Source organism: Accipiter gentilis, chromosome 23, assembly GCF_929443795.1.
Source record: "Accipiter gentilis chromosome 23, bAccGen1.1, whole genome shotgun sequence".
Taxonomy (NCBI): Eukaryota; Metazoa; Chordata; class Aves; order Accipitriformes; family Accipitridae; genus Astur; species Astur gentilis.
The window spans coordinates 23408908-23418722 of record NC_064902.1 but is presented as its reverse complement, the minus strand read 5'-3'; the positions used below and the strand labels follow the sequence as shown (position 1 = coordinate 23418722).

The 9815-nt window shown below is 39.4% G+C and overlaps 1 long non-coding RNA gene across 1 annotated transcript; it reads right to left on the bottom strand.

Annotated features, from left to right (window-relative positions):
* Nucleotides 1-969: 969 nt before the first annotated feature.
* On the bottom strand, nucleotides 970-9705 carry LOC126049715 (uncharacterized). Its single transcript, XR_007509295.1, has 4 exons — nucleotides 9571-9705; nucleotides 7535-7616; nucleotides 6855-6991; nucleotides 970-1162 (listed from the first exon to the last, which is right to left on the bottom strand). It is a non-coding gene; the product is annotated as an uncharacterized LOC126049715 (long non-coding RNA).
* Nucleotides 9706-9815: the final 110 nt, after the last annotated feature.

Here is a 9815-nt window from a genome sequence, read left to right as displayed (position 1 = left end):
TGTTCATTCAGCCAGGCCACCTTGTGATCTTTACTGTCGAAATCAGTAGTTCATGACATGTGTAGGACAAGAATCTCTCCTGGGAAACTTCTTGCAAACAACGGAGAGATCAGAAAACACTCAAAGTTATTCATTTGCCTTTTTATGTAAGTGCATTGCTGCTATTTTCCCCCCTTTAAATTAGCACTTTAGCTACCATAGTCAATGTGCTTAAGCAGCACTGCTTAATTCAGCTAAACATACAAAAACTCTTCTTGGTTCACTGTGATTTGCAATTTAACAATACATATGCAAATGAAATTAGTGCTGGCAAAAATAATTATAGTTGCTTATGGGAGGATTAATAACTAAAGTCTGCTCTGCTTATGTTGAGGTTTAATTTAATTCTGTTGCATGTATTAAATGAAGAAACTAATTCTGCGTTCAGCATTGTGTTTGGCAGTTAATATGTGCTCACATGAATCCATACTTATTTAGATGGAGTGAAAAGGACCGTGTGCGGATATACACCGGCACGTCTTGTAAAGATATAAATAGTGATAATTAGTTGGTGGATGAACAGCATAATGTTTTTTTCTGGATATGCAAAAACCCCTGCTATTCGTCATTTGAAAGTGATTAGGATCGACTTATTACTATAAGGTGCAATAATGTTGTATAAACTGTCCCCTAAGGCTACGAGCATTTAATAAAAGAACCACCACCGTTCTATACAATGTTCATGCGAACAAATCAAATTTAGAGCGCCACTATAAATACCTCCCCCCGTTACGGGCTCGCTCGCTCGGCGTTGGCCGGGCTGAGCCGCGGCCATCCCCCGGGCCATGCCCTGCCGACCGTCTCAGCCGTAATGCCAAAGGGGAAAGCTGGGCAGAGGGGGAACGCCACAATCTGTACAGAAACGCAGTCCTTCGTTGGCAATGCCAGCCGGCAGCTGTGAACCTAAAGCGATGGGATACTTGCCTCCGATCCCGTCGGGAAACTCCTCCTTTGGAAGAGCCCGGGTTACAGAAGCCGTCCCGTCACATCGCTCAGGCGGCGCGTAACTCCTTCCTTCATCAGCAACGTGAAATGGGGCAGGACCCCCATTCCACCCCTCGCTGCAGCGGCGTCGACAGCGGGGCATATCCCCACTAACACCGGTCCGAAGGTGTTCGTTAACCTAAAAAAAAAGAAAAATTCAGGGCTATAAGCACCTTACAAGATGAAATCCCTTCTAAATCGCAAGGTAATTATCTGGCTGTTTACAAGACTTTTATGTGTTGGATTAGCTTTATTGAAGCCGGTGGGTACAACAGCTGTCTTTCATTTAGGATTAGCATAAAAATCAATCAAGCCCCCTTATGGAGCTACCAAACTGAAACTGTACGGGTTCCAATAAAAACAAAATACAGATGAAAAATATGACATTTCTATGAAGCCAGAGAATACATACCAGGATTGGACGTTACCTGTTGGAGATGTGAGCTCACATTTGTTTGAAATCTACAGTTTTGCTATTTAGGACTTATTCTGGAACTTAAGTGAGGCAAAGGTAATGTTATCTAATTAACTCATAACCATTGTTTTTAAACTGATGCACACTTTTAAACATTTAAAGCTTTCCAGTGTTTCACCAGAGATCATACATCGCCCCACCAAGCTCATTTTCTGCTGCTGGTGTTTACGTGAATTCTTCTGGCAAAACACTTATTAGTTATTAGGACATCTAATAAAAGCCCACAAAAAGGGGTCTCCTGCTGAACAAATGCACCAAATATACACTGAGCACTTCAGAGTAGTTTCAAAGCATTGATTTGGGCTTTTCTTTATGGTCAACATCACGGTTGAAATAAAGGGGAAAAATACCATCAATTTACTAGTAAGTAAAGCAGCCAATTGGACGCTAATTGACAAGAGAAATTTATACTGCCAGATTCCAGTGTAAAAGAATTATATTAAAACCACTGCAAAAACTACCAGGATCACTGAATGGCTGTGAAGTTAATCTGATTGAATCTGTGCTAATTTATTGTAAAGCTACAGAAATCAGAATGTTGTATTTGAAATGGAGGGAAAACCCTTAGGTGAAGTTCACAAAATGATAGCCAACATGATACCAACATGATACTTTTCTAAAATTGTATTAAATTTGCACATAGACTGTTCCAAGTTACCCAAGGTGTCTACACTTACAGCTGCCAAAATTTACATGGGCCTTTCCTAAGGTGTTCTACATAATCTGTGGAGTTTCAGATTTCATTTGAACGTTACTAGGAAAAGCAAAAGAAAATCACTTCCCATAATGTTATAACTTCAAATTTTCCCCCATAGATACATTTGAAGTAATTGACAACTCACAGGACTGTAGTTTCATTACTCTAACACCAGTAGAACCTTGAATCACTACACAAAGATCTATCTTAAAGAACGCCGAACACAGTGCATCCTGCAGAAATCCTCTCTTTGCTGCCATGGTCACTATGGCTACTTTATTGAGTGCATGTGTAAGTCACACAGAGATGTTCACGTATTTCCACATGAAGCAAAACCTTGCAAAATTTACTAAATTTATAAGCATGGAAATGGGTTCTTATTTAGTTCTTGTACAGCTACTATAGTTCATGCTAAGATAGCTATGACTAGTTTCGTGCCCCCCATTCAGAGAATTAGCTGTTTATCCTAAGAATAAGATCTATCGTATTTAGACCAACCAATATTTCATACTAACTCCCTTTCCTGCCTTTAACATTTTTAAACCAGATTAAATTCAATATTTCTCCTTCTACCTTTCTCATTTAAATACTTCTTGAATTGGCACTTCTTTTTGATGATGACCAGTATTAGGAACTCAGTTACACACTCTTATCACTATAAGTGAAGTTATGCATTTGTTTACAATAAGCACAGTCTGACATTATGTCAGGATCAGACTTTCATCCAAAAACCCAGTATAAAGTATGATAGAACTACACACAACATAACAGCCTAAAGAGAAAAAAAGATGCACTCTGCAATCCTAACTAGTTCAGTATTAAACAGCGTCATCTCCAGAAGTGTGGGTAAGTCTCCCTAAGATCAGCAGTTAAACAAAGATTGCTTAAGATTGAGGTTGTGCAGAAATACCACTCCTGCATGATGATGTGTTTCTGATGGGACTTTGAAGACAAAAATAATTGGTGTAAGGGACAAGTGCTTAAGCACATGGGTGGCACAGATGCAAGTTCATTAAATTTTAAAAGTTATTTGAATCAGACACTAAAACTCCTGTCTGCAGTTAATTCGACTTGCTTATATACGGGCATAGAAATTGCGAGACGGTCTTTGATTTTTATTTTTTCTATGCAGGCTGACTAATTGCTCTAAGGAGAGTAAATCCAGTATGATGGTAATTATCCATGCGCAAAATTAGTTTTTGCAGGAACTAGACTTCTGCTCTTTGCTTTCTAATTGGTGCACGGCACCAATCAGCATTTAATGTAACACATCTAGGCAAAAGAAAGCATGAAAAAAGCTGCAGTTGAGGGCTACAAAAGAGGAGTCTGGCTGTTATTCTTGCTTCTGCTCCTTGTCCAGGGCTCCAGGCAGGGACGAGCATCCCCTCGCACTGTGCAGCATGCTCGCTCCCACCAAAGGCAGGCTTCCCGCCTCGGAGATTACAATGTCATTAAGATTGGTGGTGAGCCCCTTTCAGACACGTGGATAATTTGTGCTGCCATCCTATTTCTAAGAGACATTTCTAAAACCACGTGGGGGGCATGAGAGAAGCAAAGAAAACTGTTTCCCCCTCCCGTATCCATTTGTCAGTCCCATCACCAGATTTCCTGACAGTGACAGATAAAACCGATGGCCCTGACTGTGCTCAGGTGGGAAAGTCGTTTTCCACCAGAATTACAGCTCCCTTGTACCCCGCGCTAGCTCGCTGCTCTGTACGGATGACCAGGGCAGGAGAACTCGAGTGAGAGTCCGTACCCAGCACTACATCTGCAGTATGGTCTGGGATTCTCTTGCCCCTTACTCCCGTTGGTAATTAGCCCTGGCCATCCCCTCCCAGTGACACCAGCCTTGTGGCAGGATTTTTACTCCTGTTCTTGCAGATTAGAGAAGTGACACATGTCCGCCAGGTGCTCCACTGCGGTCAGCTGGGCGGTAACAGTTCTCCGTTACCTCTTTTTTCCTCATTTTAGGTCTACGTCCTTCCTAAACTAAATGTACGTCCTGCCAAATCCTGCTTACAAGTAGGGTGAAACCAAAGGCAAAAGGGGCAAGGCCAATCAATAACATTGCTGTATTCATAGGCAACTCATTCTGACAGTGCAAAAGGAGATACCTTTCATAGCTAATTTAGGTGTAGGTGTCTGATTTACTTTGCCTTTATCAGTAATATAAAACTGCTTCAGTTTTCACTGATACACATTAATGAAAACAACATCATAGCTCATCTTTTGGCTTAGATTTACAGGTTGATTACTGAAAACTAATCTAGCATCTATTTAATTTGACAACACTACTTAATAGCTGTTTCCTTTTTTTCCCCCACAATAAAGAAAGTTTTCCTCATTTTACTGTTTAAAGCTGGAGCTTAAAGGAATCTTTTTCAAAACATTTCAAAATCATTTCATTGTCATCTATCAGTACCTACTAAATTTCAGGAAGGGTTATACTGGTATTATTTCATTTATTTATTCATTTGCTTACTGTCAAACAAATTCACCTCCACAAAAACTAACTTTCTGCATTTTTAAGGGCAACCTGAAACATATTTCCACAGTTTAACAGGTGGCTTTTCTCATGACTAATATGCTCAGACTTTCAAACAAACCATCTGTACCTATCTCCTCTGGACAGATGGAAGGTGCTTATCCAGCTATGAATAAAATACACAAAAATGCCCATTGCTGCCTGGAGAAAGATGTTCATCATAACATAACTTCCAAATTGTTGAAAATGCTTGAGAAAGACTTTTTAAAAGTTCACGTGATCTTTTCACAATATAATGTGACCAGCAGCCCAGGTTGGTGAAAAGGCTACCTTTTATATTATCTGATATTGCCTCTAGTGAAAATGCCCTGAACACAATACATGCTTAAAATGGGCCTGATCCTGAATTTATTCATCTCATTGGATAACTATGCTTCTTCGCGGTATTAGCATATGCAGCAATATCTACGGCATGTCCTTGTCATTTGCAGTTATGTTACTACAGTGCTCATTGTTGAGAGAGTGGGTGTTAAAAAAATTGTATATGATTTTTTATGTTGTCTTTTAATTGCATTAAAATTACGTGCTTAAAATCTTAAAAAAAATAGATTTCATGAAGATGTTAAAGTAAACTGTAGTATCAATATAATTGAGGACTGTTGCCAAGAAAAGCATTAGCATGAGAAGATTATAGCATTTTTTAGTATGTTATTAAAATAGTCAGCATGGATATGAAAATTTTTAGGGACGTCTTGCCACATAAATAATCAGACCATTACTTTCTTACATTGTACACTACATAAAATGTTAATAAGTGTTCTAAAATAGGTCTGCATTATAGAAACATATTTTATATTCCATAAAATATTTGGAACTAAATTATTCACCATACTTTTGATACTTTTTTCCTAAAGGGACACAGAACCATCAAAATGAAAACCAAGATGGTTTAGATGAAGTATCGGGTATAGAAGGCAAAAGAACTGTTGTTGTATGCAGCACAGGAAAGGTCACCAAGGGCCAGGTAAGGGCCATGTGGCCATCTCCAAAAAGGGTAAATCCCATTTTGCTGGTTTTGTAGCATGTGTTAACTAGGGGTTCAGTAGGTAGAGAAAAATGTTTCCTTCTTCCCAGCCAAAGCTCACCTCAGATTTTATCCAGGGCAGGAACAAAGACCTAGACTATTCTTTATTATCATTTGCAAGCTGATGGATTTCATATGAAAATTAAGAATTTTATCTACATATAAAATAGTATGACAAGAGGCACAGTTGTTATTTCTCATCACATTTCAATAAAAAGTATAAAAAACTTCAGCAGGAGGCTTATTTCTTGTAATGTGTTGCAAAATTCATCAGTCTGACAATGTTTTCTATTAGACTACCAAATAATAAAGCCCAGATCATGACACAGAAGTCAAGTAAGCCAGGTATTACTCCTTCCCTTTTACAACCAAGAAAGCTAAGCCAGAGGTCAAGGGCCTAAGCCAAGCCAACCTGGAGAGGAGCCAGAGGCAGCGACTTTAACAGCAATCACAGCTTCTGAAAGCTTCTTCCTGGAAACCTGACATGATGATGCTGGCTTCTCTCAGCAGCGATTCCCTGCTAGGGACAAACTAATTGTTCCAGACTACGCGTCAACACAGAAAGGCCCCCGATGGGCCATTAAGGACAGTAGCCAATGCTGTTTAAAAGAACCAGCGCAGCAGGATAAAAGCCAATTCTGCAGCCCACAAGGAGTCAGCCCCCACTTCAAAATGCCGATAGCTGCTGGTGCGATGTCTGGAGCTGGCCGGGTGCAGAGTCCGCGCAGAAGGTCAGAGGAGGCAGCTGAAGACAAGAGGAGAGACACTTGCTCCATCACTACTGCTGAAGCCAGGAGAGGACATCACACCCGTGATCAAATTCAGCATTATGAAGCTCATCAGAAGTATGACCGTAGCCGTGCTACATAGAGCAGTGGCTCACAAGTGGACTCAGCCCAAAACTTTCAATAGAATGAAATCTGTCCCAAATCATCATTTCACAACAGATAAAGTTTATCAGACAAGAGGTATGAGCCCTAGACAAGTTCAAAATACGTGCTGTGATTATCAGAAGTAGCCAAAGAGCAGAACAATTCAAAGTTTGGGGTATTTCTTGTTTGACTCAGCAGATGAAAGTCATTCTACTTACCTGAGTCTCCTGAGAAGGTAAATAAATCAGATCTAAAACCCCACAGTAAGAGTGTTTCCTCCCTACAATGCTATAATTTACAGAAACCTTTCAAGGTTGTGTATGTCATTGTGGTTCGATTTAAGAGGATCCATAACCTGTTGAAACCAATGAAAAACGCTGTGTGAACTCAGCAACCTTTGGAATAACCCCTTCTAAACTGTTCAAAAATCAAATTTTTGAATTCCAACACCGTGTGAAACAATACAAAGGACATTTTATTCTTCAGAGACTTTCTTATGGGATCAAAGAATAGTATTTTATCTTGGACAACTGACCAGAAGCAGCCACATTGCTATAACCATGGAGTTGCTGTGCCTTCACTTATTACCAATGACACCTCACAAATGCCATCAGTGATATGCCATGTGCTTGACAACTGCACAGGTTCAGGGCAGAAAAGTAAAACCACTATACAACTACGAATTATTATTGGGATTCACTGTATCATATGTTGATCTACCTTAATAAGGGAAGGTGGGAACAGCAAACAGGAAAGGTATACATTATTACCAGAAAAGCAACCCCAGCTAACCCCCAAGCACCACTTACTCCCCCAAACTGCAATACTGTTTTGCCAAGGAGGTTGTGAAGAGACCCGATACAGTCCAGTAAAGGGCTATTTATCACTGGGTACTTACTCAAATTTACTGTCGATTAGCAATTATTCCTTCCTGCTACCACATCTTGGGAGGAGGATGGTCCACTAACGTATATACTCAGCTGTGAAATCATCATATAAGGAAATGCTTTAGGAAAGGCACAAAATTCATGCTTTTTTTTTTCCTTGAAAAATGAAGACTAACGCAGTCAACTCAAAGCCAATAGAGAGCACGTTTCTCCATTCAAATTGTACTATTCTGTAACTTTAAAAGAATAAATATGTATCTTCATTTATGAATATAGTAAATACAGGAGTACCACAGGGAGATGGGGATCTGTGTACTGGTTTGTGAAAAACAGTCTCAGCTGACTATGATGCTGTATAAGTGCAATCATTTCTTGCTGTCAGACAGTGGCTGAAATGAAGCTCAGGCTTTGATGGGGGGGGAAAAAGCATATCTTGTAATTACTTTTGAGCGCATCATCTACTTATTTTCCAACAAACATTTGATGGAGACATAATTTTGTTCATGTTTGATGTCAGCGGACCTAAGTAGCAAGTACTTATAGCCCCTGTATTGTCCAGCTGGGTGCAGAGGACATTTAAGACCTGCTTCTGCCAGCCAGGGAGTGCTAAGTGAAGCTGGCAGCATTTTTATTCTGTAAAGAGACAGCAAACTCTTCAGCGCTCACTTTCAGAAGACATGCAGGAAGTTTTTTATCTTAAAAAAAAAAAAAAAAAAAAAAAAAAAAAAAAAAAAAAGCAGCTTTTTCTGACATCTCCTTTTATGGTCCTTAAAATCTCTCAATCAGCTCAATGACAGTGTCTTGCATGGATCTGGAAGCACACCCAGGAGACAGGCACTGATATAGTTTCTACTATTATTATATATTCTCTGACTCATTGGTAAAAGTTGCTTGTTAAAGAAGGTAATAAAAGCCAAACAGCTAATAACTATACTGTAGTGAATGTATTTAGCAATTGAATTAAAATGAAAGAGCTTTTATATGTGCCACATTTGCATCCTCCTACCAGGCAACTCAAAAAATAGAAAACTAAAGAAAATATTTAAATTCTACTTTACAAAGTCTTAGTGGTGAGAAAAATGAAGGCTTGGATAAATGGTTTTATCTATGGAACAGGAGAAACTAAATGTGTTTTTTAATAGGATTTTTAAAAGTGCTGAATTTAGGTATTTAGACACTTAGAAGAGCATTACATAATTAATACACCATGAAAATCTTATCTAATGAGGTTCAAGAAATAAATTGAATTAAAGTTTAAAAGTTTAGGTAAAATGCATTAAACACTTGTAACTTAGTATCATGCAAGTTAAACATGAGTTCAACCTTAGTAGCAAACAACACATGGAAAACATCACCTAAAATGGACAAAATTTAAGAGCACCTTGAATGCTCATCACATCTCCAGTTCACACTGCACGATCACAGAACCCTTCTTTTGCAGCTCACGCTCATTATGGTCATTAAAATTAATGTATAGCTATCACAGAGAGCAAATGTTAGGAAAAGGGAATCTGTATTAGTCTTCATAAGAACCATGTAAACTAATTAATCTTGACAACAAACTATTTCAATCTTAACTCATGAGAAATAAAGACTGACAGGAAGCCATTTTGGAACTAACTGCTTTTTTGGATGAATGATGATACCTGCCTGACATCACCTTTCCTAAATCCCATTCAGAAATACACAACTGCGTGTGCTGGAAATGCACATTTTTTAGCACGTACAATCTCATAAATGGAGTTCCAGTGCACAGCTGCCTTGAACTGTGCAGCTGAAGAGAGGAGAAGCAGGGAGGTGAAACATTATTAACACAGAAGTCAGCTACAGATAAATCAGAGCTGGAAAACAATTTATTTTGCCACACTGTTAGAGGCTCAGATTGCAGGGTTTGTTTATTTATTTTTATAGACCAGCATGAAAGCCATTTTAAAATAGCATCACCTCGTACTACTCTCATAGCCTCAAAGGTGAATGTCACAGTTTCTTTTTCGCTGGGTTCCTTTATCTTGAAAAAGAGAAAGCCTAAAGGCAGAGCTATACTCACTGTCTCCGGCTCCTCCGCCCTGCTCACACTCCTCCAGCCACACGTGCTTCCCTTCAGCTCCTGCCTTTCCCACAGAAGTACTCGTCCTGACAAGAAACAAGGGATCTCATGCAAAAATCAGCAGGCACGGACATAGCTCTGTTGGCACAAACAAGGCTTTGACATCAATAATTAACTGCCCTTCACTGTTTCTTCGGAGCAGCGAGATGCCGGGTGTCAGCAGGCACAGCCAGCCGTGAGCCCTG